Source organism: Diospyros lotus, chromosome 14 (genome assembly GCF_014633365.1).
Source record: "Diospyros lotus cultivar Yz01 chromosome 14, ASM1463336v1, whole genome shotgun sequence".
NCBI lineage: Eukaryota > Viridiplantae > Streptophyta > Magnoliopsida > Ericales > Ebenaceae > Diospyros > Diospyros lotus.
Window position 1 is genome coordinate 33,500,580 of NC_068351.1, and position 10,045 is coordinate 33,510,624.

Sequence of the window (10,045 nt, forward strand, 5' to 3'; positions counted from 1 at the left end):
ACATGAATAAAATATTAAAAAAATTATATCAATACCGGGGGATCTACTAGTAAGCTTCCTTGAACTTCCACTGTCACATTCAATTTTTTAGTATAAAAAAAAATTAATAATAGCCTAATCCAAAATAAATTACAACTCAAAAATTTGTGATATACAACTCTCCATTCTTGATCATAATCCATTTAAAAGTAAAAAATTATAAGCATAAGATCAAACCCATCCAAATCCTATTATTAATTTCAAACAAGCTCAAATAATAGTTTTCACATTCAATTTAGCATCGAAAGAGAAATCCAATTGTCTCCTTCCCCACACCTCTCTTCCCCTTATCTCTCTCTTCTCATTCTCGCCATCGTTCATTGTTGTTGAAGTCGTTGCCATCAACGTTTTTTCTCGACGTTCGCCTATAGTGCTATTTTCATCCCCGTTACAGCTGCCTCCTCTGCCGTTCGCCGCCATCAACACTTTTAGTTGCCAACGCCTCTCTCTCTCTCTCTGGGTCTTCTCATTCTAGCCGACGGCTTCTCCTTTCCTATCGCTGTTCGCTGCCACTGCCCGTTGTTTGCTGAACATGTATATTCTAATCTAAATATATAAATATACACAAATTAATTATATATATTACTTAAAAGATTTATATTTGATATGCCTGCAAATTTTTGAAAAATTTATATGAAACGAAAATGCAAACATGGGCCAAAAACACCCAATAAAGTAGCTGAAAACCCATGGAAATTAAATAAAATAAAATAAATATAGTAAAAAGGGCAAAAAAAAGCCCAATTGGGGGCCAACCACAAATTTTGTTTTATTTTTTAAATTATAAAATAAAAATTAAACTATAAATTATAATATTATAATATTTATTTTTAATAAAAATATATTCATAATCATCACAATATAATTATATTTTTTTTCTTTATCATTCATACAAAATGTAAAATTTTATGATTGTAATTATGTTATGTATAAATAATTATATATATATTCTTATGTTATTATTTATTTATATTGCTTGAATTAAAAAGTTAAAAATTGTATGTAAAATTGTATAAAATTATCACATTTCACAAAAATCAACAATTATATGTAAAATTATACAAAATTATAATATCATATTTTACGTTTATATAAATAATACAAATAGATAATATCATAAAAATATACCTTAACCAAAAAATATATTTATTCGTCACTGTTTAAATTATATTTTTGTTTAAACAAATATATTTTTAATAAATATATTATATACGTGTTAATTTTAAATTTTTAAAACTTAAAAATAAAATGATCAATCCATACACTTTATGAATTGATGTTTTTATCATTTATGATAGATGTTTTTATTATTTATGATAGATTAAGAATGTGTATTTTTTTAATCAAAATTTTAAAAATATTAAGTGAAATCTATTGAAAAATAAATACAACTTCCAGATTGGAGAACAACAGGAAATGGTGATAAGAGAGAGAAAAGACCTAGAGAGAGAGAGAGAGGTCGACAACTAGAAGTGTTGATGGCGGCGAACAATGGAGGAGGTGGCTGTGATGGGGATGAAAGCAGCACTAGAGGCGAACATCGAGAAGAAGCGTTGATGGCAACAACAGTGAACAGTGACGAGACTAAGAAGAGAGAGATGGGGGGAAGGAGAAAGAGAGAGTAGGGGAAGAGAAACAACGATGGAGGCTACAGCCTTATTGAACGGCGACCAGAAGCGCTGATGGCGGTGGTGAATCGCAGTGGAGATGGCTGCATCGGAGGCTAACAGCGGAGAATGGACCAGAGGGAGAGTAGCAGATGAAATAGAGAGAGAGAGAGAGAGAGAGAGAGAAATAGGGGGAGAAATGATGAGGTGAAGTAAACACAATGGAGAAAAGAGAGAAAGATGGTCTATGAGTGATAGAAAGAGAGAGAGAAAATATTGGGCTGTAAACCAGATACTGGGCCGCACGAATAAAATTAAAATAAAAAAATTTTAAATGCCTTCTGTAAGGCTGTCGGTAGAGCTGTCTGGCTCTCTAGAATTATTCATTGCAAATAATGGAAGATAAAGACTTTTTCTTTATATATTAGGTTTGATAAAATTGTTAATAAAAATGAACTATATTACAAAATGCCCCTAAAATGAGAGTTAAATATTATACTCTTTAAATCCTTAAATTATATCAAATAGTTTTGTGTTAAATTATATAAAATAAATGAAGAATTCTATGGACTAATTGTTGTTGATTTTAAAAGCTTCAAAGAAGTCTTTGGAGTCAACTCACTTTTCGTGGGGTTTCTAAACATCGAGGCCTTTGGGCTATGGGCTATAATAATACCAAGTCTTCCATCCATGTGATTTGATTATTTTTCTTTAGGTTAAATAATGTTGATGGTCTATGAAATTTAATTTTATAATAGATTAATTTAATTTTTAATTTATTTATCAAAATTATAAAATTTCTAATCTTGTTATAATTTAACTCATTAATGGGTTCTTTTATTCTTCAAAAATTATTGAATTTTCTTTTAAGTCATTTTCCTTTAATTTTTCAAAAATTATTGCCAAAATTAAAGAAATTCTTCTCTTCATCAATTAAAATTTTGTCGCAAATTTTATTTATATGTGAAATTATGTATATATATATTTAATAATATTTATTTTTTGTTTTTATTTTTATTTTCTTCTTTTATGTATCTCTAACGTGATAAATTTTTAACAAAATTTTTGAAAGAATGATTAAATTGTACTAAAATTAAAAATTTAACTGTTAATATGAGATAAATTTTTATTTTAAAATTACATTTGAACTGATGAATTTATTTCATGCTGATTCCTTAAAATATTAAAAACATGTATCATTATGTTTTATTTATTATATTTTTATACAATAATTCTATAAACATTTTGGCATATGGTGTGGTAATATATTTGTATATTGCCCAAAGTAATATATATATATATATATATATAAAGCAATGCTTTTGACAATATTGCTTACCTTTACTAATCTCATTATTATTCAACTACCACTAACTAACTTTAGTGAAACAATACTTTGACAATATTTCCTACCTTTACTTATCTCATTAAATAATCTCGCGTCTTGATTATATTATATTTGAATTATTTTTTATATTAAAATTATATTTATAAAAAAAATTATTTTTTTTAATTTACACTTTATCTAACATTTTTGTTTCTTATTTTTTTGAAAAAAATACCCTTTTTCTATTTCTGTTTTATATCAGAAACGTTTCATGTTTTTCGTTTTTTGTTTCCGTACAACCTAATAGTCGACTAAAATATTTCTTTTGGTCGACTAAATAAGTTTAGAATTGTAAGCACCCCCGCCCGAATATCCCCAACCACCCGGACTACCCGAACGGGAGCGCCTACGGGAGGAGAAAAATAATAAAACACGAGACAAAGACCACCCCGGCATGCATACACGAAAATAAGAACAGCGGAAGCAAAGCTCAAGACATGCATGCACTATGGGTACTCCGCTAACACAGCGGTCACAAGATAAATAAATAAACACAAACTCCTGTGCCAACATACACGAGACTCGAGAAAACACCTGGCACAGTACGAAATAATAGAGCAAATTCTACTTAGACATCAGAGTGGATAGAGATTGACGAGACTGCCTGTACACCACACCGACTCTACCGTTAAAGCTAACTCCCTTGCTATGGCCCACGCCGCCACTACCTAAAATGATGGAAAGCAAGGTGAGTCGAGAGACTCAGCAAGCATAAAAAAGAAAAGGCTGAAGGCTACACAAAACCAGAAATCTCACCCCAGAATAAACCCCAGGTACACACAAGCCATGAGACGCTACAACACAACAGCTCAATAGCATAACAAAATAAAAACACATATCGGTCCTTGGGGCCCACATAAGACACTTGGCACTCAAGTCCCATACCAACCTGCCGCTGCCCTGAAAGGCAACAAATGTCTCCACAAACCTGCGCGCGCTGTCCCAGGCCGGTACTCCCGTCACCTGTATCCGTCGGTACTCCCGACAACCGAGCCATAGGCTCCCTCGGAACGGTACTCCCGTCCGAGAACTAAATACTACCAGTAGCCATACAATGCACATAAAAATGCAATGACGTAGTGAGCATCAACGTGATACAAGGCGCCCATACATCCAGGCATCAGGCCATGCTCCGCCCACATAGTAAACCACACGCCATGTATATGCTCGCGGTGGATGCAACCTAACCAAACTAGAATGTCCGTGTCCAAGCATACTCAATAAATGAATATCCCAGCATGCATCCCGTACCCATGTGCATATCAAATCATGAACAGTAATACAAGATATCTAATCATGCAGTAAATCACATACCGGCAGAGCTTGTTAGCAGTGCGTGGCACCGGTCAACGGCCAGTGACTAGGAGTGTCCACCCGACGGTCCACATCAGGGCCGTACGATAGTCTACTCCAACGTTACCAACAACCGACCCCTGCCCTACTGCTCGATAGCTCTAACCGAACCATAAATAAATCTAAGAAAACTGTAAATAAACCCAATAAAATCATAAATAAACCCGCCCGTCTAGGAACCTAGTCCCAACTGGGTTCAGCATCATTCCCAAAAGGAGTGGGGGCGGTACAAACCCCCATAGGCTCACAACAAATAAAATGCTAGAAGTCTCGGATTTAATTTAATTAAAACAAATGAATAATAATTCAATAGATAAGGCTAAGTGCCAAAACAAAGTAAGGGAGAAGACTAAATACGAGGAATCACGGGGTCTTTCACGGGAATTGAAAAGCACGAGGAGAGGGTTAAGAGCTTGCCTTTACACAGCCGTTTCTTGCTTTTCTTACGCACCCGCTGCGAAGTAAAACGTTCGCTGGCAATAAATAAAATCGCGACTTTAATTAAATAAATCTACCGTGTAATATAATTAATTTAGCCATCTAAATTCCACATAGGCACCTCGTAAATAAAATCCCAATAAATCACATATTTCTTTTAAATTAAATCATGCCCAAAACATCCCTAATTCATATAATTAATACGTAAAACCAAACCGAATTAAGGGAAGACAAGGGGTTCACCAAATGGAAATAGATCGCAAGGGTAGAGGAGAACTTGCCTCGTTCAGCTGATTACAGCGTTTCCACGCTTAAACATCACCAGATTAATACACGCTGTAAATTAGATTAAACTCCCAAAATTAACAAAATTGGGCCCAAAATTAAATTCCAACCGTACAAAATGATTTATACACATTTATTTACTTACCAGAATAATTAAACTGCGATTAAACTTCTTTTAATCTGAGATTTCTCCCACAAAAATAGCCCTGCGCGCAGCTTCTTCTTCTTCCTCTTTTTTTCCTATGATTCTGCTTCGAATTTGGCCGAAATCGGCCTTAAAATCGCAGCAAAAATGCTGCTGGCAAATTGGGCGACCCACAGCGCGCCACGTGGCGCGCCCAGCAGCCGCACATGGCTGCCACCGCCTTGCCCCAAACGACGCCGTTTTGGGCAAGGATTTTGGCTGAAAAATCAGCCAAAATTCTCCAGCGCGCGCGCACACCCGAGGGGGCTTGAACCCGCGACCTCACCCAGCACACGAGCACTCGCGACCGCCCGCGCTAGCCGACTCCTTTAACCATATAATGCCTTCACTTATATTTAAGGTGATTTTCGACCACTTCGGCAAATCACATTTTAGCTCCCAGAACTTTCATTATTGGCACACACACCCCAGACTCCAATTTCCTTTATTGCACTTACACCCGAAAACTTTCAAAAATCCATTAAATTAATTTATTTTTCTTATATCTCCAAATTCCCAAATAAATTAATAATTTCCATAAATGCAAGAATTAATAATTATCTTATTTACTTATTTTCTCAAAATAACATAAGTAAATATTTTCTCTTAATTTCTCTAATACTCTAAAATGACATCAAATGCCAAAATTATTAATCATTATTTATTTCTCAAATTTTCGGGATGTTACAAGAATACTTTGAACTACTCCAAAAAGTTTTAGGAACCAATTTGTTTCACCAATGTAAAAGATTAGTCGACCAATATTGGATAGTAAACTATTAATAGTTTCTAATACCAAACCTTAGTCGACCAAAGACTAGTCTTTGGTTGACGAAAGTCTTCTAATAGCCCGAGTAAGGATGATCAATGATTGTTTAATTGACCAAATGATATATATTAGTCGATTAGATTCATCTAAAATGGTTTTTTTTTTTTATTTATCTAGAAAGACTATTTAGTTGATCAAACTATGATTTGATAAACAAAATGCTATCATCTCCAAAAATTTGAACTTTTAGCAAATTATAAATTTGGATTAAACTTTTAATTTTATTAATTATAGTATTTAACTTTTATTTTATTTCAATTTTGGGCCACCATTATTTTTTCTTTAATAAAACCATTAAATACTAATTTATCATGTCACCTTAGATTAAAAATGCTATGTAACCTAAATAAATATTATATATACAGTTATATTTTTAACAAAAAAATATAAACTAAATATATACCATATATAAATATAATATATAAATTGTAAAAATATAAATTGGCAACAAGTCCCATCGTCGATAAGGTTTAGACCACCTTTATCGATAATGGAAGCCTCATTACCCTCAATGTCAGTCCTGAATTTTTTAGAGTCCAGGGCAAAAGTAAAAATTAGGTCCCCATATATATATTTAAATTTAGTGATGAACTCACTCTTATTTTTCAATCGAGATCTAACCTCTTCAAATTAACTACAAATTTAACATTCCAACCAAATAAATTGTGTCAATTCAAACTTCAATATATTAAAATTTAGAATAAAAGCCTACAATATATAAACAAGATGAATACTTATAACAATTTAATAAGTTCTTTTTCATCCAGCAAAATAAATTCTTTTTCATCCAACAAAAAAAAAAAAAAAAATCTTTACATGCTGAATAGCTGAAGCAAAACAATATCAATCTATTTGGAATCCTTTTGCATTCTTAGCATTAGCAACTAGCAAAACAAAAATGTCTTTACATCCTCAATAACCAAAGCAAACTGCAGCAGCCTACTTGAATCTCTTTGCATCCTCAGCAACCAGTAAAACAAAAATGTATTTTCTTCCTTAATAGCCAAAGCAAACAACAGCAGCTTACTTGAAATCTCTTTGCATCCTTAGCAACCGGTAAAATATCATCACCATTTGCAAGATAACGTGAAAAACAACAAAATCACAACTAAAAAAGTATTATTTAATTGATATTTTTCTTGCATTTTGAGAAGCAAAATCCTTAATGATGCTTTCAAATTCAAGCTTTTCTAATGTCTCATTTTCAATGGATAATATTGCTAGCCCATTTAGCCTTTCTTGTGACATGGTAGACCTCAAATAAGATTTCAATAATTTTAATTTAGAAAAGCTTCTTTCTGCAGATGCTACAATCACAGGTACAATCAATAGTATTCTATAGGCAATCAAAACATTTGGAAAACAGTCAATATCTTTTACAAACTCTACAATTTCAAGTGTTGTGTTTATTGTTGATGGTAAATGATATTGCAGCACCTGTAACTCTGAAAACAAATCACTTGCATCAACATCAAAAGACTCACCATTTCTTAAAGTAGTTTCAAGCTTCACACAACAATTTTCCAATTCCTCATCACCCAATGAAGTTAACTTCTTTGAATTAAAGAAGAACCCAAAAATACCATCATATGCTTGCATTTGTTCAAATCTACTCCTTAATGAAAAAAGAGCCATATCCACTACACAGATGAAATAATTGACTCTAAATGATTCTTCAACTGATTGTACTGTCTCATTATTGGCATTCTCATCAAATTGTTTCTTTTTATAACTTTGACATTTTTTAGGAAATTCAAGTTTAATCCCCATATCACAAGTAATAGTTTTAGCTTCAATCATACCAGATGCAAATCTATTTTCTCTATAATTCTCAAAAAAAAAAAAAAAAATGAGCCCTTCCAAATTTTTTAAAGCAGCATCAATGCACATATCTTTAGATTGTAACTTTTTGCTAACTAAGTTAATTTTCAACAAAATATCATGCCAAATAATCATGCCTAATAAAAACTCAAAATTTTCTAATTCATGTGTTGCTAAACTTTCAGCTTCACTTTTTGTTTTAGCATCTTCATTAGTTTCTACTACTTTAAATAAATCTTCTTTTATTTGAGCAGCTTGGGATCTTATTGCTTTAACACTCTCTACACAACTTTCCCAACGTGTAGTTGACAATGTTTTGAGAGTTAAACCATCTACGTGATCTTGTAAAATCTTCCAACGCTTTGTAGAATTAGCAAAAACACAATAAATGCGTTGAACCACCCCAAAAAAGGATTTCGCTTTCACACAAAAGTTTGTCATATCACATAGTGTTAAATTAAGAGAATGACAACCACATGGCATGAACAAAGCTCTATGATTTATTTCAAGTAATCTTCTTTGTACACCTTGATGTTTTCCTTTCACATTAGAGCCATTATCATAACCTTGTCCTTTAACATCATCAATTTTAAGACCAAGGGACTCTAGGACAGATTGCAATTCATTAAAAAGTCATAATCCTGATGTATCTTTTACAATTAAAAACTCTAAAAAGTACTCTTCCATTTTCACTGGACTCATTGACACATCCACAGACCATATTATCAAAGTCATTTGTTCCTTATGACTTGAATCAGGAGTGCAATCAAGTATCACTAAAAAATATTTTGCTTGTTTGATTTTTTCAATGATTGTACTTTTGACTTTTGAAGCCAGCAAAGCTATCAGCTCATTTTGAATATGGCTTAGATAGTGATAGTGAATCTCATCATTTTGAATTCGTCGAAAATTTTCTCTTATTATTGGATCAAATTCTGCAACCATTTCCAATATACCTAAAAAATTACCATGATTTTCTTTATAAATTCTCTCTTTTGTTCCACAAAATGCAATATTATTTTTAGCAAGACATTTTACAACAGAAGTTATTCTTATCAAAACATGTTTCCAGTATTTCTTCTCTCTCCTAATTTGTTCTTGTATGCCTTTATCAATTGTTTCAATTTTTTTCAATCTGTTATGTAATTCAACCCAAGAACTCATGTTAGTTATGTGTTCAATGTTGTTTTCATGTTATTTAAGCCTCTCACTAAGATGTTTCCAATCTCTAAGTCCTTCGTTTGCTAATTGGGTTCTACAGCACATTATCTTAAACAACTTACAGCAAAAACAAAATACCTTATCCAATTCCTTTGAGTATACTAGTCATTTTCTGTCATGAGTCTCTCCATTTGGCAACTTTCTCATGTAATAAGTCGAGGAAAAATGTGTAAAGTTTTCGTCCCTAGGAAATTTGATATTATTATCTCTTGCAGGACCTTTTTCCCCAAGTAAAGCTCTCATTTTTTCATTTAGATTATCCCAAATTCTAGGATAAAAAATGTTTAAAGGAAAACTTAATTCTACACCCTCAGGTTCAGTGTCTTCATTATTACAAAGATGATCAAAATCTTCATTCTCAACATGTTCATCTCCACCTAAGTCACCTACCTGTGCATTAAAATCATTCTCAGTTCCTACCAATTCTTCCACATGATTTTGTTGTTCAGATTCATTGATTAAATCATTATCAATTCCTACAAATTCTTCAACATGATTTTGCTGCTCAAATTCATTGACTAAATCTTCAGTTGAGTTATCAAGTGAACTATTTGTTTTGTTTTGAAAAAATTTATCCAGAGCACCCTTTTGAGATTGAGTTAATTCTTCTTTCTATCTTTTTCTTCTTCTTTTTTTTTTTTTTTTTTGACTTATGAGTGTTTCTTACTAAGCATTGTTACTTGAAACAGAAACAATATAAGGAAAATCAATACAATTTTAATACTTCAAAGAATAAACAAAGAACAACATAACCTGGAATTTGAGAAACCCCCTTTGGGAAATCCTCTTCTATAGAAAGTCCACAAGGATGCTTAGAATCTTAGATCAGCGGACTTAAAGTTGAAGAGTCCGCCCAGCTCACCCTCCACAGAAAGTTCACA